This window comes from Lates calcarifer, linkage group LG16_LG22 (genome assembly GCF_001640805.2).
Source record: "Lates calcarifer isolate ASB-BC8 linkage group LG16_LG22, TLL_Latcal_v3, whole genome shotgun sequence".
In the NCBI taxonomy this organism is placed as follows: Eukaryota; Metazoa; Chordata; class Actinopteri; family Centropomidae; genus Lates; species Lates calcarifer.
In genome coordinates, this window is record NC_066848.1 from 14,910,918 (window position 1) to 14,936,519 (window position 25,602).

The 25,602-nt window shown below is 37.4% G+C and overlaps 2 long non-coding RNA genes across 3 annotated transcripts in view; one reads left to right on the plus strand and one right to left on the minus strand.

Annotated features, from left to right (window-relative positions):
- Positions 1-14,883, plus strand: part of LOC108896250 (uncharacterized) — an 81,950-nt gene extending 67,067 nt beyond the window's left edge. Inside the window, exons 3-4 of the long non-coding RNA XR_001963088.2 lie at positions 2,453-2,565; positions 13,884-14,883. This is a non-coding gene — a long non-coding RNA (uncharacterized LOC108896250). The remainder of the gene's footprint in view (positions 1-2,452; positions 2,566-13,883) is intronic.
- LOC108896251 (uncharacterized) overlaps positions 2,572-25,602 on the minus strand; it is a 51,183-nt gene continuing 28,152 nt past the window's right edge. For both annotated transcript variants that reach the window (XR_007814848.1, XR_001963091.2), the window contains exon 4: positions 2,572-6,534. This is a non-coding gene — a long non-coding RNA (uncharacterized LOC108896251). The remainder of the gene's footprint in view (positions 6,535-25,602) is intronic.

The following is a 25,602-nucleotide window of genomic DNA, read 5'->3' on the forward strand; positions in this document are numbered from 1 at the left end:
TACACTTTAGTGTGAACAATAGTTTGCTTGATTTTCTCTCCTGCGGTCATCATGAGTCACCCTTTGAGTAATGATTTTGTGGGTTTTCCACTAAAATGTGACTCTGGTTGTATTTGTTCTCTAAGCCAAGGCTGCCTTTCAGATAAGAACTCAGTTCTGTGAGGATAAGGTTTTGTTGGAAAGTCTGAGTGGGGTTGGATTACTCATTAGAGTAACTCTGATGTACAGTGTGTGCTGATGCAGACAGTGACCCCCAGGCAGAATTGTTGTTTCTTTAGCTTGACTGACTGTTGCATCAGTGTGGGAAGAAAGGAAACAGATGGAGAAAGAGAAAGAATGAGACAGAAAAGAAAGACGAGAAGAAGAAAACTTGACATTCAAGCCTAGTTTAATCCCCCAAGTTCATTTTCCAGGTATAAAAGATACAAACTGTACAGAGAATTTAACAGAAACAAACTGTGGAATCAGGTAGCTTTAAGTATCTAGAGCATATTCTGTTAATGTCAAGCAGAAATGTCAATAAACACTTTAAAGGATAGTGAATGTAAATTAAGAGTTGTGGTAGCAAAGAATTTGTGATTTTCATCACTAATGACAACCAATTAATTGTAAGGCAGTGTCTGCAGAGTCAGGGAATGATTTAATAGTGATATTTGATCATCATTATGAATCCTTGAGCAAAAATTGTCACTGCAACCTAGCAAAATGTAAGATGGAGAGTAATGAGGGAAAGGTATAAAATCACACAAATAACACAGATATGAATTTAAATAAATATCCATCGAAAATGAAAGATAAGAGATAAGGCTAGATCAAAAGTTGACCACCCACATTAGATCTTGTTTCACCTCCTCTCTCTGTCTGCTTCACACACATGCATAAACAGGCTTCAGGTTTAGTCAAAACGCTGCCCACACAAAGGCCTCTTTGCATCTGCCTGCTGTGTGGGACGACTTTTCAGACACTGCCTCGTGTCAAATAATACACTAACACATGTGAATGGTGAGTGAGCTTTACTGTGAGAAACATTACAAAAAAAGAATCACAAGAGGCACAGACTAAAACCAGGGTTCCCATGAAACATGTAGAAAAGGAAGAGAGTTAAGCTTTGTTCTCCTGGACTACAACTTGGCATAAGTCAAGAGGTGCACATTCAGATGTATTTTTTTTTTCCAGGAATTATTTTGTTACTGGATTTCTTTGTATTCCGGGTGTTTTTTTTTTTTTTTTTTTTGCAATTTTTGTTATTAATGTAACTAATTTCAAGGACTGTGTGACTTTCAGTATAGTATTTTATTGGATAGACTGATGATGTACAAAAGTTAGACGTATTTGTAATATATGTTTCATTTAATTATGAAACAAAGTGTAGTCATCCAGCATCTTTCAGTGGTTAACACGTGAAAGACGATTGATTCCTGCGATGAGGGCATCCTGGTATCTCAGAAAAAACGCAGTCTTTGCAGCAGTGAAAACGGGGTCAGTTCAGTTCTCTGTGAGAAAATGTTCATTTTTCAGCTGCAGATGGAGTTTAGCAGAGGTTCTCAGATATATGGCTGGTGTGTACGCACATGTAGAATGCATGCAGCTATTTCCGCACGGAAACGGGTATTTCTCAATAAGATTGTGCTGTGTGCGTGTGTGTGTACCTCCACACAAACTTTGCACCATTCATACGGAGACGTTTATGAGTCAGCTGAGAGGAGTGTGATATCATATTGCACCATAGAAAATGATAACATCAAAGAGAGAATTTGGGCAACATTTTATTTGAAACTTTAATTTTGTCAGACGTTACAGGTCACAACAGAGTCTCAACAGCGATCAATATAATACTTGAAAAATGTGTTAACATCCTCATTTCTACAAGTTCTACCACAATAACACACAAAAGTATAAAATATTATGATTGACAGTGTATACTGGTGTGCAGTGGCACTATGTAACAGTACAGTGGATGTGAGACAAAGGACAGAACCAACCTGGTTTATGTCTGTGTGTAGATGTTGGGCTTGTTCACTGGCACACAGATGTTTAACACTTATGCAGGGGAATTGGTGAAACTGGTGCATATATTATGTTAATGTGCATACAGACTTTCAGTGCTTAATTTGTACTTGCTGATGCTTTCATTCGCTCATTAAATCAGAGACTGATTTACACCATTGACAACAAGTAAATGCAAGAAGAAAAACTAGCAGCTCTCAGATTTCTCACTTCAAAAAATTGACTGACTTTCTTTCTGATGCAGTTTCCAGGTAGATGGTTGCACTTGTAAAATGATGTTCCCAGTTGCCTTTGATTTAACACCTATACAGCATATGCTATACTATGACAAGGATGACAGAAGCATCACAAACAATCTGTCTTGTTATGATAGATGTGTTTTGGGGACTCAATTCCTGGCGAAATGACTTGTTAAAATGGGGATTTTTTCTCTCTCTCTTTTCAGGGTTAAGACACAGGATTGAGAAACAGTTTTACCACAGGACTATCAGCTCAGTTTCCACCACATTCACCCATCCTGACGAGCAGTGGGGAAACCACCTCAGCAGAGCTCATCTGGTAGGAGTTAACACATTTGTAAACTACTGTACTCAGTGCCTTGTTGATAATATCAAACATGTTTATCTGACATACTCCCTAACTTTTCCTATTTCCTATTTAGCAGCTGTCAGAGCTTTGTAATGCGAGATTATGTGAGATGGAGTTACATGTTCACGAGTTGATATCAGCAATAGTGATGAAAATCTGACTAAAGGTTCCTAAATATTCAAAACATGGGAAGCCCCCAAGCTGCAGTAAATGTGGTTTACAAGCCTACCTGATATTTCTGCTGTAGTCTGCTCATTTCCAGCTCTATGTAAGTTTTGTCCAACCCACATTGATGTCATTTCTCCAACAGCATCTTGTTCAACTTCTCTTTTTGTGGTTATTCTTTGTTTTATTTGTAAATATTAAAACTCAGGACAATTTCACTTGTCCTTTCAAGTGCGTGGTATTTGATCATGACTCAAGGAAACGCAGTCTGTTTCCCTGCCTGCGTGCCTTTGAGCAAGACACCCTACCTTAACTAAACTGGTATTTCTCTAGCAAAACCCTTGCATAGAATCTAGTAGAACCACAGTGCTGCACTGAACAACAGAGGGCCTTTGTGTCTCACCCAAGACCATTCAACTGAATCACAGCACGAGCCGTTGTTCCTGCCCCAAGTTTTTATCAACGGATCTGAGATTTGAACTGATTATATCCTGGTCAACAAATCTGTGTTCTTCATGCCAAACAATAGGACTAAATCCTTACAGCAGTGTGTGTAATGGGAAAGCTGAAATGCATGAAAAACTTTAGAGGGAAACATGCTATTATTTCAAGCAACAACACTTGAAATCAAATGCAGATGACTGGAGGATGCAGACAGTATGGTCTGCCTGTTCTGCAGTCAAGCTTAGTTTTATGTCTCAATCGCGACTACAATTAGCGATGTAAAATACTGCGTCAATAAAATGAAAGCCAGCTCCCTACGGTTTATAGCAGATCTTTTGACTTTCTCTGGGGAATCGGTCCATTGAACTGCTTAAACTGCAAGAAACTGGACAGCCAGATAGCTGATCAATCAGACAGTCATTCAGGTGTTGGTGACCCACCCCCGTCAGACTGCGCATTTAAAGACAACTAAACTGGTGCAAACTCAGCTTGATTTTAAAATGACTTGGGGGCGACCACTTATGAATTAAAATGGAGCTTAATCTGTGCAGGGCCTGCCCAGTTTCAGACTTTATTGTGTTCATCTGTTGTTTGTGAAATGGTGATATCCGGTGCGGTGGCTGCTTGGATCAGATTAATAGTGTGTGATCTGGACATTCTGAAGCAGTTAGTAGTCACTAATTAATATGAGAATAATGTAGTGATGACTCTGCTTGCTCAGTGTCTGTGATTGTTTCCCTTTGAACTGCAGCAATTACACATTTTGGGGAGTGAGATATTTATTGCAGGGCTGAGAAATATCTTGGCCAAAATACAAAAATAGGAAACATGTAGTAGTTAATTTTTACTTTTATCGGGGAGGTAAAACACTGAGAGAAGGCTCTGTTACCATATTCAAGTCGTGTGACCCTCACTAAGGAAGCTACATGTAGCACACCAGCACCTGTGAGCTATTTTGAGTTTGCGGATGCCCTACAAATGTTCTCACATATACAGTGCCTGTTTATAATCAGTGCAAAAATATGAACGTGCAGTATATAAAGCCAAACAAAATCATCAGGAAATGTATTTAATTGCAAATGCTTGCAAACAAAGCAAGCCAAATTGCAAACTTCTTAGGAACAACAAATCTAAACCCCCTCCTCCTCTTCCTCTCCCCTGAACCTCTCCTCCCACGGCTTCTCATTACATTTTAGTTGAACACTCTCATATAGGTTTGACTGACAGTGAGTGCAACTGCAGCAGCAGCTCAGATTAATTAGCTAAAGTGCAATCCATCCATTCATCACACAGTCTTAATGGTCAATACTATAAGTATCCTGGCCTGATACCAAGAGCCAGGAACTGTAAAGTAGCTAATAACAGCAGCTAATAACAGCAGCTGATGAAGCATTTAGCAAAACTACAGATGAGGGTGGAGTGACAGAGCAGCAAGTAAGTTTACATGTTTATAGTGTTGAGTGTGAGTGATGCCTGATGTACCGTAGACCTACTTGTAGAATATAGGTGAAAAAATGTGGTTGCAGGACTCACTTAAACCTCACATTAAGAGATTATTCCCTCAGTGTTACCACAGCAACCTCACTGGAATACTCAGAGTTGGCTGCGTTTAATAAAGACCAGTCACAACATGTTTACACCTTCATCACAGTTATTTAAGTGTAATCACGTTGCTCATGTGATTGATTGCAGCAGCTCGTGTTTTTCTGTCACTTTGTTGGAACACCTGCAAGAGCGACATGTTCAAATGTAAGAGGTTCATTGATACGTTTTAATTTTGTGTTTGTCTCACTCAGTCTTCTGGCAATTGTGGTGTTACTGCAGGCATGAAAACAAAGCTACTGAACGTGATGGCTTACTGTAGTCAGATGGAAAATTTCCTCTTTTGAGGCGTAATTTTAAATGGTTACAAGTTTAAACCACAGAGAAAACAAATGGTGGTATTTTAGATATTTACCTAAGTTAAAATCAGGTCATCTACAATGAGGATTTTATTTGTTTATTTATTTGCATGCATGATGCTGTTTGTAGTTTTCACACAATAGGGAGGTTTTCTTTTTACTGTACAGGTTACAAGGCCAGCTAGCAAGAGACTATGGTGGAGTTGAAATTAAAGAAATAGTTTGACATTTTGGGAGTCAGAGGACTGATGCCACTTTCACAACTGTACAGTAATTATGAAGCTTGAGTCAATAGCAGGTTAGCTTAGCTTAGCTCAAAGACAGGACAGCCATACAATCTGTGGAAAAGCTGAAGAGTAAAAATGACATTTTGCTGTTTGTTGTCAGACTGTTCAGGAGGCGTGGCTTCCTTACGTCTCCACTGATTGCCTTTGGTTTTCCTACACATTACACAAACATGGTAACTGTGATTTAGTTAACTTTAGAGGTGCTGTTAGGCATACCGTGTTACCTTTGGACAGAGCAAGGCTAGCTTTTACCCGTTTCCAGTTTTTATGCTAAGCTAAGCTAACCTAACGCTAACTCTAGCTACTTTTCTGTACCAACATAAGAGTGAAATCAATTTTTAACTTACAGCAAAAAGTCAAATGAACATATTTTTGAAAATGTGGCACACTTTAAGTAATAAGACTGCTTGTGTGTAAGGAATTGGTTTGCACAGTGTGTTTTAAAACATCTCTATACTTAATGATTTTGTGCGCACAGGGTGATGAGTGGGGTGAAATATATAAAATATCTCAGTGAATATTAATGTGATAATTGGGGTATTGGGTTTTCATGTTGTGCCAGATGAGTTTCTACTTCAGCTTGGAGTCACTTGTGGATAGGGTTGCCTTTCACAGTTAGTCAGTACAGTAGGTAAGTGTTTTAGAGTAAACTGCAGAGACCAATCCTTGGGGCTGGGTCAGTGCTGTGATTTTGATTCTTTCAATTGAAAAACCCAAATTGAATCCAGACCTGTGAAGCTTTTGTCTGACAGCCACACAAATTTAATTAACAGACTTTCTTCAGTGTGGTGCGTGAGAGCCTGTGTGCATCTGTGTGTTCACTGAGCGGAAACTGAAAGTGCAGCATGGCTGTTTCCAGTCATCTTCCATCAGCCGGCCACTTAGCCAAACTTAAACTTACACACAAAAACACACACAAAACATCAAGCACAAAAGCAGCAGATGTTAATTTTCCATCTTAAAAGTCTTGTGCAAAAGAGCCCCTATTCCTTGTTTAGACAGCTGTGTATGTGAGAGAGTGTGTGTGCACGACCAGATCACAATTTGTGGTAAATGTCCCACCTCTCCCATTCTGGTCTCAGGCAGGCTGGGCCATCGTATCTCCATATCCATCTCTCCAGTCTGCAAATGAGCTCCTTCTCCTGTGAAGCGTAAAAGAGCAGATCAAATGTCAGATGGAAAGCTAATCACTCACTCCAACTCTTAAGTGATTCTTTTTGTTCTGCAGATTTTATTCGCCCCAAATGATAAGTTCATGTTTTTTCATACCTTAATACAGAACTTATATGCCTGCATTCAGCCCTTTAGAAGGAAGTGGGAGGTGTAGCAGATTTCAAACAAAATACTGTGATCAAATCTTTGTTTTACAGTGAGAAAAGAGAAGAGTGAGAAATGGAAGAGATTTTATGAAACACCAAAAATTGCGATTAATGGATGCAATTTCTGGGCCATTTTGATTTAGTAAGATGTTTTCCATGTATGATCTTCAACTGTAGAAAATGCAGGAAGTTAACCATGTCTCCCCCTCCACAACTGAGATGAACAATTAATTCTTTTTTCCAAGTGTTATAGGATAAATATCTAGCACTGAAAGAATTTCATATACATGTGAAAATGTCCATATAAAAAAAAAATCATAAGGTTGGATGTTCAACAGTAACTTTGTAGACATGTGTATGTAGACACTGCATATGTTTTCATTACATTTCTTAAACTACTACTTCTACTGACAAAATGCAAAACACACACCTTCAGTCAGTAATGAAATGTAACCACAAGGCAACAACAGAGAAATTATGTAACATTAATAACAATACAGATGAACAATTACCATAAACCCCTTTGGTGTCTTGATGCTTGCCAACCAGATGAGACAAACAACACAGGCATGATACAAACAGTTGCTTTTCAAACCTCTGACGAACAGAAAGTGTTAAATGTTCTGTGTGGTTTCTCTGTGCTGTTGTAGGCGTTTTGTTTTGTTTTTTTTTTCTATTTGATCTCAAAGGATCAGTTAGTCAGTTGATTTGTTTTCAGAGTGGCATTATGTCCCAGTTTTTACTTCTTCATAAACATGAAAACTCATACTTGTATTTGCTTTACACTCTCCAGAGTCAACATGGATATTTGTGAAAAAATATGCAGACCCAGAAATATATTTTGTGAGACAAGGCTTGACTTTCTTTATTGTCTTAAGTGTTGAAAAATTATTAATGATATTGAATGATGTGTAAAACCTACCAACTTAATGATTTACATAACATTTAAATTCAATTAATTAATTAATTATATATTAATTAATATCATTAATTAATCATATTAATGTCAACATTAAGTCACATATGACAAACATGCACTCAGTTTATTTCTGCCTTCATGAAGGCTCTAAAGTTTTTGTTGGTTTTGTTAAACTCAACAGCAAAACTTAAATTCAACAGCGCCATAAACTACATCCTAATAATATATGATCAGAACACTGAATCAACGTGTCTCAAACAGTTTCTACAAAAACAGAACATTACAACTTTTATGACGACACTCATAAAGCTTAGTATACCTAATAAATTTGCAATGGTGTCTATATAGTATGTAGGTATTCCACAATAACAGTAATGTTCAATAGAGTTAGATAAATCAGATACTCTGAAAATTAGGATTGGCAGAAGGATGACTTATCCACTGCACAAGTCCCTTGCCTTCACCTTTGATCTCCAGCCAATACATACAGCTGGTGTTAAGTACTCTTAAACCTGCTTAGCACTGATGCATGTTTCCACTTTATCAAGAGAGACGACAAGACAAAACATCTGCTCATCTGTCAAACTGGTTAATCTCCTCTCACCAGTAATGAACACAGTGGAGAAATCCCATGGCGTAACCCCTGATCTTTAACCAAAATGCAATTTGTATTCACACCTACTATAGAGGAGTAGAACCCTGATACATTAGGACCTATAGGGACATGTACATTCTCCATTTAAATAACTTTCTGATTTGAGCTACTTTCTCTTATTAAATCCACCTCCAAGTGAAGGCAGGCACAGTCAGAGGGGACACATTGTTGCTGTTAAATATCTGAACATAATCAGTTACAAGCTTTTAAAGCATCCTGTTGGTCTCTTTTCAATAAATATACTCTGCAGTGGTTAAACTGCCCAGAGAGAGCTAAATGCAGATCCACTTTATCAGACAAGAGAAGACAAAGCAGCTAGTCATCTATCAGACTGGTTAATCTGGTCCTGTCCCTTCAGTAAATTATTCATCATAGTTATGTGTCTTTGTCCGGAGAGAAAAAGATCACTGGAGTGAATGGGCACGCCTGTTTAAACCTTTTTTCTTAGACTGTCTTGTATAAAGACAGTCATGCAGTTGTTTACTTTTGAGGAGAAGCTGATTTTAGTTACGGGTCAAATGTTGCTACATGTGTTTAAGCTTTGGGACCTTTAGATTTGTTAAAAATCAGCAGTGACGTTTCAAAATTTATTTCCTCACATTCTGAGAATCTGACTTCATGCAGATGAACTGTTGTTGACAATGATATCTAATACAGAAAAATTCAGAAAGCCATAGAGTGGAATTGAAACATCTTTTCACAGTGATATCGAGTCTGAAACTAAGTGGTGCTCCACTTAAAAAGGGCAACCGACTAATTCATCTCCTCAGCTCTTAACAGAATGATTAAAAACGTCACCAGAGCTGAGAAATTTCTAACCGTCTGGCCTGTGGTCAGTGTAATGGTGTGAGGAGAGAGGCCGGGTTATAAATGGAAGGCTGTAATTTGTCTTCTTGTACTTCTTACAAGGTCTTTAATCACAGTGTCCACCTATGGTACTTAGATGACGAGAGACATTCATCCTCAGGAGAAGAGCCTGTCAGTTAGTGGATATTTGTCTTAATAAAGAAGGATGTGTGTGTAGTTCAGGTATTCCTCATGTTGTGGGGACCTAAATCTGTTTACACAGTCACATTATGGGGATTTGTCCTCCTTGTCCCCATAATGTAAAAAATTCAATCTTAAGACGTGTTTTAAGGTTAGGGTAAGGTTAGGTTTAGGCAAGTAGTGGTTAGGGTTAGGGTTTGAGTAAGTCTTCAGTAAATTAATGTAAGTCTACGTAATGTTCCCGAAAAGTACAAGACTTTGTGTGTGTGTGTGTCTGTGTTTGCATCATGTGTATTTACATAACATATCTCTATTTCTGGGCACTCTAATTGTGACTACAGGTTAAAAGTGTGTGTGTGTGTGTGTGTGTGTGTTTTTTTTTTTTTTTTTTTTTTTACATAAAACCTTCATCTCATCAAGTACGTTTTATGTAGCCATTTAGCCGTTAAAGCGGTGATTTTCTTGTAAGTGAAAACAATCTTCAAAGCAGGAAAATGACCGCCCTGGAATTCTGAGATGACACTTAATTTTAGGAAATTCTCGAGACAACTGGATTGGTATTAGAAACAGATTGAAATTATCTCAGACTTTATCCCTAGCCTGAGAAAATACCACTTTAAATAGTCTGGGATGGGAAGACTAGCGACCACTTAATGGAAGCTAATGGGGATCCAAATAAAGAAAGAATAAAGGAAATAGTCAATAATTGTTGAAAATTACTTGATAAGATGGAAATTTTAGAAGTGCACATATGTACTCTTATCTAAATATTGACTTAAGTTTTCTCCTAAAACACCCACATACATGCACACACAGAGCACTCATAATCATCAACATGTTCTGGAAAGTCACCACAAGTAGACATAAAATAATTCAAAATGCTGTAGCCTTTACAGCATGAATGTGGTCACCAGAGCTTATTTGTATGCAATGTCTTGAGTTTATTTAAAGGACTGTTTCTAATAAAATAATCACCGTACATGATGAGGGATATTCTATGGCCAGATTAGCGCAATAAGAAAATGTATATGTTTTATCCACAGTCAAAATGTCTCACTTTTGTCCTAGTCAGTGGAAGCTTTCCAAAATATCATCTGCTAAAAGTCTCGTGTGTAAATGTCTGCAAACAGCTTTCATCTTTTCCAGTGATGCACAAAGCTCTAGGGAGGAGGTCTTATTGTCTGTTGTTTAGCCAAAACTGTAAGGCACTTTTTTTCTACCGGCGAACCAAAACCTCAAAGTAAAATACTTTGCTTTAATCTGTTTAGACTGGGCAGACAGGGTCCATCATGACTAAACAAAGCATGGTCAAATCAAAGTGACCCTAATTATTAGTTATTATTGTATTATTATTGTAAATTATGTTAATTTAAGCTTTGGTGTCAGTAGTACTGTTTAGCTCTGTTTATCAGTTTAAACACAGACTAAACAGAGTTTAGCCCTTTCAGTTTAGCAAGTACAAAGTAAACACATGAAAAACATTCAGTAAATAGTAAATAAAAGAGCTGGCATGACAGGCGTGTAACATTTGACTTTTTTTGTGCAGATATTAAATTGTAAGTTTTAACAAAAGAATATTTAATCTATCACAATGCTGTATGTGCACAATAAATCCTTGACAGATAATTATAGTTGCAAATTGGCTCAGATCACTCCCTTTGCTTCAGTGTGTCAGCGTGAGCTGAGCGGACGCCTGGGTGTTCAGACAATGAAAACCATACTGAGGCATGTCTTGGAGGAAAATTAAAACCTTAAAACTTGAAATGTCCCCACCCTACTGTGTTGCACAGTTGTCATATCAATTCACCAGTCTGTGGTGCATATTGTTTGTTGCCATTGCAAATGTCATCCATTTCCTCTGCAAAGATCATGTATGTGTGCTGGTGAATCAGATGGTCTTCAAACACTTGCTCACACTTCTTGTGTATGCTTTAAAGGCCTTGGGTGGCTGAGGATTGTTGCTGCTCCTGCTTTTCATACATTTATATTATATATACATTTTGTAAAATAAATGTAGTTGAATAAGTTTAAGTTTACTGTGCTTCAGAGCAGGTACAGTGTATGAGGAGCCTCAGATACAGTGATAATCAGTGACACTGAATGGTAGCTCCCTAATCTGACAGGCTTTTTAAACATTTAAACAGTACATTTTTTTTGTACATATATTCACGTATATGTAAATGTATGCAACTTCATATTATTTTATCACTAGTCTATTGGAAAAAATTAATCATAGCTCCCTTAGGAGACTATTTTTCATCTGCTGTCCTTGGCCACATGTTAAAAGGGCACCTTAAAAACAGAATAAAACAACACATTTGTATGTGTAACATAATAAATATGGACAGGATAATACAGTATATACCCACACATACCCATACCCACAAATGACTAATGTTGCAGTATAACACATGGTGTTTTGGACAAATGAGGAAAAACAAGAAAGGAATCCCAAATGATTGTGGATTACTTTTTTTTTTTTTGGATTTACTATTGTTTTAAACCTTTGTACCTAAATGTAATTTCTTGTAGTATTTAGCCTTTGTCTGTGACTAGAATGCTAAAGGAAAAGAAATAAAATTCTGGTTTAATAAGAGCGGGAAGATCATCTCTGGATTGTGACTTAGTGTGTATTTTTAGTCAAAATCATAGCCTGACATTTCCTTTGTTTTCGCCGATGCTGGCTTGTTGTGTATGTGTGTGTGTGTGTGTGCGTGCGTGCATGTGTGCCATGTGTCATGTCAACAGCCTGAGCCAGAAAAAGGCCAGAAAGTCTGGAAGGAAAGCAGGAAGCTGCAGTGACGTTTGACATTGTACACAGATGTTTGTTGAATACAAGTGCTGTAGCAACGAAAAAACAAGCCAAGTTGCTTTTTGTCTAGACCTGTATTTATATTTTTAAAGGCAGTGATTATGTAAGTACATGGAAGTGTGTTTTTTAATATAATTTGGAAAAGTTAAGTCTCCTAAACCTTGGGAACTTCATGTCGGACACCTGATGTGCAGAAGGGACTGTTAAGACTGATATTTTCATACTTGTTTGTATTGATTCTGATTTCAGAACAAAAAAACAAAAAAACAAAAACATATATAATGTTAGTTGACCCTAGTGTAGTAAATTGTGGATAATAAAAGGGAATATTTGACAGCTTAGGTGTCAGCTTTATATATACCACAGTATTGGTTTACTCATATCCCTAATATGATCTTCTAATTCATAAATCGGCGGTGGCATGGTGGTGCAGTGGTTAGCACTGTCACCTCACAGCAAGAAGGTTCAATTTTCTGTGTGGAGTTTTCGTGTTCTCCTTGTGCCTGTGAGGGTTCTCTCTGGGTACTCAAGCTTCCTCCCTATGATGGTTAATTGGTGACTCTAAATTGCTCGTGGGTGTGAATGTGAGTGTAAATGGTGGTTTGTCTGTATGTGTTGGCCCTGTGATGGACTGGCGATCTGTCCAGGATGTATCCTGGCCCAATGTCAGCAGGGTTTTGGCTCCAGTCCCCCCGCGACCCTTAATAGATAAGCGATACAGATAATGAATGAATGAATTCATAAATTGATCTGAACACTGTTGCTCTAACTAGAAAGGAATGCTGGGAGGATTTAAGGACGGTTACTGACTTTGCATTTCCAGACGTTTAAAACAATCTAGCAAATATCAGATTATGAGAAAATCAGTTATTGTGTTGTCTACATAATGTAGTATAACAAAACATGCACTACCTCCACTTTTTAATTTCCTTAATATATACTTTAGACTTTTTGATAATGTTATAATTGCATCTTTACTACAAAGGGTTTGTGCTGTACTTTCTCTTCTTGGACTGCTGTTGAGTTGTACCATGTTTAAGGAAAATATTTACTGTGAATGTTTTTTTCAGCCCGAAGTAGTATCTGCAGGTATTTTATTTTGAGTGCATACAGCCTCAACAGCTTGTATGTAGCCTGAGAGGAAAAACTAAGGGCTAATATTGTGTTTTTTATATATTTTTTAAACTTGTCCCTGCTCTTTAAGATCATTGTTCAGTCAGTGTATGAGTAATATTTTTTATCAATTCAGATCTTCTCTCATCTGGATTTAAGTGGCAGAACAGTAAAAGAAAAATGTTCAGTGAGCCACAAGTAAGAAAATCACACAAACAATAGAAGTGAGGGGGGCAAAAATAGGATGTTTGTGTGTTTTGTTGTTATGTTATATTCAGGCTATTAATCTGAGTCTAATACACATGGACAGTACTGGACAAACTGGACACTGTAGGAACCTTGATAAATTGTAGTCTATGTTGTTCCTTTTCTCAGCTTTATTTTTAGGGAATTGAAATGCGTTTCCTTTTCTGCAGGTCTGTAAAAAACACATTTTTATTTGAGTGCAATAAAAGCTTAATAGTTTGTGCTGCAGTGTGTGCTGTTCCAGCCTGTTGTATTTTATTTGCTCACAGTAGGGCTATAATGCGCTTAACGATGCCCTGTGATACCTGAACACCATTCAACGCAATGTGCCACCTTATGTTGTCATCTTTTTAATGTTATCTTCCTCCATTTACATTTATTCCTTGTGTGTGTGTTTTTTTCCTGCATCCTAACAATGTTTTTCTCTCGCTCTGCTCCAGTTGAGATGTTGCTGAGTCAGTTTGGGGTCATGACATCATCATCATGAGATGGGGACGCTGGTGGACGGTGACCGCAGGCAGCGACAGAAGAGGTGGTGCTGTGTGTTGCGGTTTGCAGCTGCTGGATCTTGGCACCAAAAAAAAAAAAGTGCTGTGGAGCTGCCTCGGGGAATAATTTGCTCAAATGTTGAAAGGAAGAACAAATTCAAGAGGTTTGAAGGGGCAGTAAGTAAGATTTTTATTGTTGCATTGCATCAAATGACCATGAAACACCTGCAGGATGCCGGTAATTGTCCAGGTGTTGAGGTTTTGTGGCTTTCCGAACTGTCTTTCCGGCTTGTGGGTTGTTTTGGAGCAAAATCTCCACACCCAGTGAAGTAATGCTGATGCTGTTCAAATCCTGACTGATGGTGACCACAGCTAGTAACACACAAGTAAAGGACTACTTAGCCTCTAGAGTCTGTGTATTCATCAGTGATTATGCTGAGTATGTTTTATTTACAGAAATGTAACTTTATCTTTAGAGAAAAGCTGAGGAAACCAGTTGAAAATACTCATGTGGGGCTTTCATACAATATCTCATTTATCTCTGTAGCACATAAATTTTTTTAAAGGCACTCAGTCTTACTGTGAAAAAGGCACTGATGGGTAGAGTTGGGATAATCATTTTATATATAAATAGACTATATTATAGTTATTTTTATTTTGTACATTTCTTATAGTATTTGTAAGTACACACAGATATATATTTAATTTATCTGAAAAAAAAAAAAACCCTGCGGCTCAAGTGAAACAATTATTTTGACAGCTAATCTGAATGTATAACAGATGATTTCCTAATTTAACATTACATTTTTGATAACCATCATGAAACAGAATTTTTGAAGCATCCAGTGAACTGAATGAATTTGTTCTTCCTCTCTATGGGTTGTAACTAATGCACCTTGTCTTACTCTAATTTATTGAAATGATGAAATTAATAAATCAACTTAAACATGAACTGACAGTTCAGTTGAATCCAGCTCTTGTTTTGGTATTATAATGTAAGGTCAGAACAGGTGACGGTCACAAAATACACTCCGCAACTCTTACTCTAGCAGGAACAAGTTCATGTTGTATAGTGCGTTTGTATCCAACATGTAGACCACTTACTAATGACTAGTTTGTTAATTAATCATGCTGTAATTTTGGGATGTGACAATTTTAATTATCGATTAATCTGCCATTTATTTTCTCAATTAATCTTCCGACCCATTAAATGACAAAATATAGTTGACGTCTTAAGATGCCTTGTTTTGTCAAACAGTCAAAACTCAGAGATATTCAGTTTGATACAAATAAAAACCTCAAATCCTCACAATTTTGAAGTTGAGACCAATAAATGTTCGACACTTTTGCTTGAGAAATTACTTTAGTGATTAATGGATTATTAAAAACATATCTGATTCTTTCTGTTAGCTTCAGCTATAACATTTCAGCTCCCTGACTTCTTCCAGGCACTTGAGCAAGCAAATCTTTACACTGTTGATTAACTTCTTTTTTTGTAAATATTTTTGTGTGTGCCAGCAGTTCAGGCACAGATAAACATTAACAGTTAAACATATTTATTAAAAAGTTGGATTTATTGCTGCATCAGAGGCTACGCATGGAGAAAATTGTAACTGTGTGGGGGCTATAATATGGCTGCTTGTGTGTTTTGGCAGTGGGAGGTTTCCATTTAAAGAGCTGAAAACTGCCCTGATTGGACTCATTTCAGTGATTTTGCAACAAGTGGCGCTGAAAGGATCAAGTCCAGCTGTGATAAATCTGTGTGAATAAGTGTGGGAAAAGGATTTATTAAAAGAAAAACATGAAATGTGACTACAGTACTTAAAAAAACATAAAATCTTAATGACCTCCATTAAGCTTGTTTGCAAATATTTGAATAAGAAAATTAGGTTCTCATGATAGGGTCCCCAACAAAAACATAACATTCAAATACATCCAGCTATGTTACCATTCAGGTAACACAACTTTCCTCTAATTCTCTTTAAAAGTACATAATAACAAATTACTGAATTGATTATATGATTATATAGCTGTGACTAGGTTTCGCAGTTGACTGCTGAGTAACACTGCAGTGTTTTAAAAGTTCCAACTGGTCATAATTTACGGGTTGAGTGGGTTTCATGACCCTCAGGCTGTTGTCACACATTAAAACTGAATTGTTAAATTTCAGAATGTGCTTATCAGTGTGAGCATGCATGAATAGTGATTTTCTGTTTGTCCTGAAACGAACCAAAAAGATGAGTTGAGAATTTTGTCACTAAAAAAAAAAAAAAGGCTGAAGCCTGAAGAGAGAGGCATCTTGTGTCTGTGTGCAGGCACACTTAATGTTTTTAACAGTGGGAGAACTTAATGCTTTTAACAGAGTAAGAGAACAAAACATGAGATACCACATTTTGGCCCCAGTGGTCACTGAGAATGTGTCCACACTGGTCATTTTCCCGCCTTGAAAACTGCACTTGTCTAAAAATCCTAACCTATGATGGCATATTTTATGGTCAGATGATCCATTTGACAGACCTGTTCTGTAAACACCACTTTTTTTTCTCTCTCTCTCTCTTAGGTTGTCAATATGAACAGCAGTTTTTTTAGGAATCAATTGTGTGTGTGTTTGTGGATAAGACACACTTGGGTTGCATTTCAGACTTAATTTGCAATAATGTGAACATGGACTGAGACAGAAAAGAAGGGGAAGACAGATGGACACACAGTACTGATAGAGAAATCATTGTTAAAATCATGTGACCATTAATCCATAATCTATAATCTTTATATGTATCGTGAGACAACAGCACAAAACAGATACAACATGCCCATCAGTTACCAGATCAGCGCAGGAAAGGCAGATATTTTTTTGGTTGTGATTTAAATGAACCGTCTTCCTGAAAATGCAATCTTGAACCCATCTACTCCCTTTAATCTGAGCACTTGTGTTGTTGTTCTTATACCAGGGCTCTCAAACTACTGTTTCTGGGACCAGATCCAGCTCATGAGACAAGCTCATGTTTAGAATTTACTGTTACATCTAGCCCACAAAATTAATTTCTATTTTTTTTCCATTTTGACTTTTTTTCCCCCTTCAGTCTTTTATTTAATTTAATTTGCTAGTTAGCCTTCAAAACTGGAACATAAAAATTGCCTCTTTATTTGAACATCTAACAAGCTTAGCCTAATTCTAATTTACCATGACACACTGGACACCAAAATGACTCTTTCCAGTCTTAAAAAAACTGAAAGTCAGTTTAATGGAGTTCCACACAGATCATATTATCATATTGTTAAAAAAAAAAAAACGTATGTACAAATGTGGAAATCAGTGCAGTGACTAAACCAAGGGAATAGATTGGTAAACCTCGCCTACAGATGACCTACTCATGACCTCAGCCCCACTGGATGTAAACTGCCAACAACTACAGGGTAAACAGCTAACGTTACTGTACTTGTTGATAATAAATAATGAAAGTATTACATGATAAATTGTAGTGTCCTTGTTCTCGTTCGCATGCGGTGGGGCTGAGGTCACAGAGGTTAATCTGTGGGCATGGTTTGCTAATCGCAGTGGTGGAAGAAGTCAGATCCCCTACTTCAGTAAAAGTGTCAATTCCACAATATAAAAAATACTTAATTAACTACTGCAGCTGATCAAGGTGGAGCTAGTTTTGGTAATTTAGTCCAGTGTTTTCCCAACCTGGGCATCGCCCCTCTCCAAAGGGTTACAAGATAGACACCAGAGGTTGGAAGAAAGGATTAACAAAATTGGAAGGAAGAAAAAAAAAAACTTCCTATACACAAATCTGTAATATTTTTTGTACCATTCTCTTATCTTTGCTCTTTTGTGAAACAATCAATATTTTACCTCTTCAGACTACCTACAGTTATTAAGTTGTCCTCACAGATATCGGAAATAGAGCTTCGACCACATACAAAAACATTAGTTTGGAGTTAAATCTTTAACAACGCATTTTATTTTATAAGCTTATATCAATTTTTTAAAATGTAAAATCTGAATATGAAAAGTAACAAATAACTACAGCTGGCAGGTAAATGTAGTGCAGTAAAAAGTACAATATTTCCCTCTGAAATGTAGTGGATAGATATATTTAGTGTCATAAAATGTGTTTGAAAATATTTCCACAGTATTTTTTTTTTTCCTACAATATGACAGCTGGAGGCTCCGCACAGTTTGATGAGAGGTGGGCATAGAGTTTGTTGTGAGTGCTTTCTGTCTCATCTTCAAGAAAAATTTCTCTACTTAACATGGAAATCAACATGATGAGTACACAGGAGGGGACAGGTAAAGACAAACAGCTAGGCCTCCAACAATTAACAAAAAAATAAATAAATTGTAATATAACTTTTGGTGGGAAAATGGAACTGATAACAATTCACATCTGAAATATGACGAGGGGTCCTGACCATACCTGTTCACACAACCTACAAAACAAGTTTAATCTGTAACAAAACACTGTATTTTATAACCATATCATGTCATTTAATGTAAAATCTTAAATATGAAAGGAAACTACCACCTACAAGGGCTGAGTTAGGGTTCCCCCGTCAGTTTCTTGGTATGTACAGTTAACATTTATCGTGAGGGGAATGTTCAAGCGACCCCTGTAGGAGAGAACAATCTGGCCAGTGCCCTCCAGGTAATTTAACTTTGAGATCCCTGATTGAGAAGCTTGTCTGTGAGTTTCTTTTTAAATCTATTTGGGGAGATTGTGATGTTATCACAGCCACTTGTCATCAGCCTGAAGAAGAAAGCAGTGAGAAGACATCAAGTGAGAAAAAAAGATGCTGAACCAAAACAAGGAAGACAGTCAGACCGTGTGTGTGTGTGTGTGTGTGTGTGTGAGTATTTGAAAGAGAGCGTGTGAACTAGGAAGAGAGGGACAACGATCGAACAGGAAAGAGTGCGTGTGAAAGAGAGCAAGACAAGAGTGAGTCAGGGAGAGAGAGAGAAGGAGGAGGGGAGATATATTTGTCTGCCTATAAAGCTCAGCATGCTTCTCATTTTGAATTCTGAGGCCTGTTGAGTAAAGTTTAGCAGAAGTGAATCCTGACTGTAAGAAATGATGACAATACACCAATAAAACATCTCAAACTGAGGAAGTTGTCTGTTGTTGTTGGTGATGGTGGTATGTTTGGAGGAGCGTAACGAAACTAAAGTTCACGTTTCTGTGAAGTACATTTAGGATGTGGGCATAGCTCGCACATTTGGTTCGACTGGACAGGCGAGAATAATTCAGAACTGAGGTGTGCACTGAAAATTAGCCATCTGTGTACTCATTTAGTGAAAATATGTCATATGTATAGGTTGCACACAGTTACTTGATTCATCCTTTATGCATGACATTAGACTGGATGTGTTGCATGCATGAAGTGCAGCTGTAGCTAGGTTCAGTGTTTTTTTTCCTCATATTAAAACAGTGTGAACATGGATGTTCTTTACTGTGTGTTATGTCATTTGTTTTTCAGATACACGTCAGCTAGCTACTGTGAGGTTCTGAAAAATTAATCCTGTGATGTATCAGTCCTATAATTTTCATTTGCTCATTATGTCTAAGCTCAGTACAGCTGTGGTGAAACATAAGAGGCAGATAAAAGGTCAAACTGATTAGCAGCTCGGAGGCACTGAGCCTGACCCCAGGAGGGCAAAGGTCATTGAGGTCACTGACATTTGTATCTGAGGATATGTCAGTTGTTGTGGTTTTTTTTTTTTAATTTCTTGAAGATACTAGGTGCTGATCACTGTGTTTGTGTGCAACCAGTTCAACACTGAAATAAATAATATGATTATGATCATGTAATTTTTATCTAATACATGAAAGCAAAGGTTTTCAGTCAGTGAGGCTCCCCTAAGTTAGTTTTGTAGTTTGGCTCACCGATTTGTCCTACTTATCAACATGATCAGCAATTGGGGAATGGAGGCAATTAACATATTTTAAAACCTTTGGCCCCCAGTTGCTGCAATTTGTGTCAAAATTTGTAATCTGAGTCATAACTCTGTCAAATTCAGACACACAGACAAGGTACAGTTATATATATATATATATATATATATATATATATTCACACTCAGTGCATCTTACACGTCCTGAGTATAAAATCCATTGCAAATGAAATTCCAAACAATCTGCTTAGAAATCCAAAAAAGCTGCTATTTTGAACTCGAGAACCTGCAGTGACTAATGTCATGAAGTTTTCTTTTCTATTAAAGTAATTTAGTGCTACTTACTGTACATCTTTTAGAACATTGCAACAGGAAGTGCTAAAAGCTAATTCAGCATACTTTTAAAGGTGACAATTTGAGTCTCAAGTTGTAGCCCATAGCTAAGTTGCTTACCCGTTGCAACATTGTACTGTTATTGATTTTATAACAGTGCCTTGATTTTATCTAAAGACCCCTATGTTCCATAAATTTTTTACTTAGACACATTTGTGAGATGAGGACAGCAGTTGAAGAGCTCCAGTTGCAGAAAGTATACAAGTGAAGGGTTATATGCTTTTATAAAAAATATGTTCAATAATCAGTGTCAGTTATTACTACAGTTCTCTCTCTTTCCATTTTTATTTATAAATGTAAATACTATATATTTTGTCTTATATTCTTGGGTGCCGAAAATATGCTGTCATCAATTATGAATTTAATAAATTAAAAGGGAAAAATCTGTGGCTCTATACTCTTTTTTTTTATAAAAGAGAAAAGATGGTCAAGTTTAGTCTACCTTGATTTTAATGGGAATAAATTCTGGACAAAGGACACGACTGTAGCCGTATGTATTTAAAAAATGTTCAGTGATTATATAATAAGGTCTAATAATACACAAGAGACAAGCCTTTTGGATGCCCCCAGTGAAGTCTGGAATTTTCTGCTGTTGGATGTCAGATATAATCACAGCCACAAATGCCATCTAAAGAGTCAGAAGCTTGGCCAGCTCAACCTGAAACAACACGTTTTGGTTTGACTGTGTGATATGAACAGAGATTAGATGTGTCAGAGGAGGGTAGAAACTAAGAAAGATGAGGTTGAATTTTGACATTTTGATCAGGTCAGGTGAGGACACATACACAGACATGCACAAAACACACCAAGAGCTGTGAGAATGTCAGCACACACTTATCAGTATTTTCCAGCCAGCAGCCTATAAATGGTTTTTATAGTCTTTGACTCTGCACAGGGACAAACAATTATCATAAACAACTGGGAGTCGAAAGAGAGATGGTGTGTGGAAATCTGCAGATGGTTAGAGACATGTCTCAGCCTCATCCTGGACCAGTCTGCCCACTGAACACGGTCCCAAACTGATATCAAACCTTCATCAAACTCACACTCACACAACAAACAACTGGACCCCCAAATCTCAAAGTAACAGAGTAACTGTAAAGTAATTACTGAATTTCAAATTGTATTCCATCACACTACTTGTCAGTGAAAAAAAGTAATCACAGTACTGTGACACATTATCAAGTAAAGTGTTACTGGCCAACACTGTTTGGAACAGTAATCTTGTCTCCAACTCTGCAGTTGAGTTGAACCTCTGTTTTAACATTTTCCAGTATTTTTCTAAGCATCTAGCTTTAACAACACACACACCAACCACCAATGACCTACTTTAAGATATGATATCTAGACATTGTGTAAATTTGTTTGCAAATTCTTCTTGACATGTAACGAAAAGCAACTCGTAAATTTTTCACTTGTTTTCCACGAGTTCAGGTGCAGTACAGGTAGCAGGACACACAGATAGCTCACCCAGGTAGGGTGACTGTAACACAATTCCCTGATAACAGTGAGTCAGCTGAGTGTTTTTGCTGCAGACGTCAGACAATAAGAGAACTGTAAACAGATATTCATCAAGTTGTGGCTCACTTGTACAACTGAAAACGCGTCTCTTTCTCTCTCCTTTTCACCATAATATGCTCTTAATGCATTAACTCTTAATACACTTATATTTTAAAGACTTATAAAATAGGTACTTCCACATTTGCACAACAGTGCCTCTTTAGTAGTGACCCACCAATAAAGTCATCATAGGTTTTTCTCTGCTTATCCTGTCCAATTGAACTTGTAAACTATGTTCCATCCTCGTTTCAACCAGATACAATAACTATACCCCCACCTGCAGCTCAATTTTCACATTAGTATTGTTGCTGTTACAGCTGATACAAATTGTACCCGAGTTCATATGACCCCCTTTTCAATACTTTGTTTTTATCTGCAAGCGAAGTGACTAACTGTGACGTGACAGCGCCAAGTTGCTGTACAAAGTCTTGTCTTGTTTGTCATATAATTACTGAACCAGACTGCGATGTTCATCACAAAGACACTGTTACATAAACACTGAAAACAAATAGACTGTTAGGTGATTTTGAAAGCTGCGATAACAGACAGACAACTGGAGGTTAGACAGTTTGCTTTTAACTGCATTTGTCTTTTCTTTAGGATTAGATTAGTTTGCATTAATGCGTCACTGGACAATTCAAGCTACATGAAGGCTGTCCTGTGTGTGTGTGTGTCTCAGTCATTTCAATGCCTCAGGCTCCTGTGTAGCAGGAGGAGTGAGAATACGCCCAGACATGTCTAAGAGCAATCTTGCCACACACATACACACACACACACACACACACACACACACACACACACACACACAGAATGTGCCACTCAAGCTTCCATAAACACACACACGGTCGTGCACTGTGGTTTAAGCCAGCTGCACGAGCAGGTTTATAGCCCAGATAAGACAGTCCTGGGTTCAGCTCCACTCTGACACCATGGACTCACTGTACTGGCAAAATTAACAACAACCAATGACCTCAACGACACCAACTATAGCAAGGGAGAATTCAGTGAAGTCACATGTGTGAACCACCCTTTTCAGAGATAAGCTTAAAGGGTTACTTCGTCTAAATAACAAAACATATTTCTCTCTCATTCTTAGTTGTATCTAAGCCATGCTGATTATACTGGGGGGTTTGCCCAGGTTTTCAGATATCCACCTCCCATGTTTGTGTAGGTGCATTGAATGGAGAGACTTTCTTCCAAATACAAGTTGCTGGTCTGTAATTTTTCAATATTTTGAACAGCACAAACAAAACTCTGTTTTCTTCATCATATTCAGATGAAGGCAGAAATCTCCCAGATGGATATTTCAAAACCTGGGGAAACCGAAAACCAAAACCATGGCCAGATACCTGTGGTGCTTTCACATTTAACCTGTGCGTTTGGATGTTTGATAAACTACTATAAAATCCAACTGCTGATCCTAGCAATTGACAAAGATATGAGTGTGGGGATTTTCCATAATCAGTCAGAGGAAAATAGTTAAAACAGCTGTGTGTTGTACTTAACTCTGTAAGACTACGATGCGCGAAGCAGGATGATGGTCACCAATTCAGTGCATGGAATAGTTTGCATGTCAGGCGCTACATTTGGATGGAAACCTGGCTATTGACTTCTCATGAACAATCAAATTTCTGATCTTACAAGACAACACACACAATACAGGACGTGAATTTCTATCCACTACTGTTATGTAAATATTAGGAGTTGGTTCATTGAGATAAACAGTTGAAGGCACTAACTCTCCAGTTGATGCACTTAAACCATTGCAAAAGACGAGGATGCAACAAGACGTAATCCAAAGAGTGGACTCTCGAGTGGACATTTAAGTCACTTGCTTTATATACATATAAACGTCATGATCTACCATTACACTTTGCTTTTATCAATACAGCAACTTTTCTACTTCAGCCAAGCAAAATGTGTTTCCAATATTTTGAGATTTTTTTAATGTGCAAATTGAAACTGCGTAAACTACAAAAACAAGTGCAAAGAAATACACTTAGTGAGAAGACATAACATACCAGAACTAAAAGGCATTGATTTCATCTTTTTCTTTTCTTGGTCTGCACCAAATTAACCCATCTACAGGTGACCGAAGTGTAACAGAACATTTTGTAGTCTGGGTGAACCCATTTTAAACTTTACTTAGAAAGTAATGTTTCTTGATTCACATAGCTATAAGTCATAGCTCATCAGTATTACAGACAGATGGCCCTATGTAAGTCCAAAGGTCAGAGCTCCTACCAACAGTAACTTTTAACCGTGATCATGAAAGAGGGAAGTATCAGGAAAAGAGAAATAACGTTAAAAGTGGAACATGTTTGTATTTCCATTTACTTTCCTTGTCTATCTAGACTTACTGAGCATAAAAGAATAGAGAGCAGATCAATGCCTTGCTTAAGAACAATTCAACAGGAGACACATTAATTTTGCATTCACAGATGTTATTAAAACTGAGGAAATTGCAGCTGCCTCAACGCAGCTGGAGTAAAACAACAGCAGTAACTTTATTTTGCCATCAAATGCTTAAATTTTCCTGATATGTGATCTCTTGTGGTTATATGAATAATGACTGTGCTGCCTCAGAACTAAAGATAGAAGTTGTGTGTTGTGATAAACAAAAAACCTCTTAGGGAAGAGGCCATGGTGGATGAAACAAAGAGTTGCAACAACTAATCAATTTGTCAATTAGTTGATCAAAAATAATAATTAGTGAGCAACTCTTTTTATAATTATTAAGCAGAACATTTGAGGAACAACTGATCAAACTCATTATTCAATTATACTTGCTGCATTAATATAGATTTTTATTTATTATACTACTACTACTATATAAGTGGTTATTGGTGCTTAAATGAATAAATGTGGCAAATAACAAAATACTCACATGAATTATTTACGATCATATTATTGTTTGTTGCTGCTCAGATTGCTTTTGTGCTTCCTCCAAGAACAAGAGCAAGCCCTCCAATTACAAAATAAATTGTTTGCTCATGCCCACTAGAGCAAAACATAGAAACATCTTCTGATCTGATGCCAAAATCAACAGGACAATATCATCTGTCAGTTTCTTCCAAAACTGCAAGACACTGTCAGGACTTCAGGTTACATTTATGAGCGCATAGCACAAGTGAAATGTAGACCATTATGCAGCCTCTGTAGACAGCTGGACTGATAGAAACAGGGGTGTGTTTGTACTGTCTGTTTGTGTGCACGAGACAGACAGATGATTGAGGCAACATGCAAATGCATGGTCACTGAACATTTTGCAGATATGCTCAGTATCAACATTTTGCAACTTGCCAAATAACATTTCCTCATCATGTTAGTAAAAAACATAATCGAAGCAACATTGCTTGGATCATCCATCTATTAGCTATACCATCTAACCCTGGAGCTAATCCCAGCTGACATCGGCTTAGGGACAGTTTACATCCTGAACAGGTTTCCAGTCTATCATGGGGCTGACACATCGAGCAAAATGCCCATTCACGCCTACCGGCAATTTAGAGTCACCAGTTAACATAAACCACCTATGGACTCAAGCACACTGTGGAAGCCATCCAAAGTAGGTTAGTCCTTGGTTTAGTAGATCAGTCCTAATAGATGAATCAAATGTTATTTTTGAAGACAGCCCCTCTCCTCTCAATGTTGACACCAGAGGTTAGGCAAAACATGTTGTGCAGGACACAAAGAGGAAGACAAGCATAGGAGTAACCACTGACACTGCACATGGCCTCTTTGCATGAAAGGAAAACTGTTTTTGACCACAGGGTTTTGTATTTCCATAATTTCACAACAACATTTTACTGTTTTACCTACCAGCTT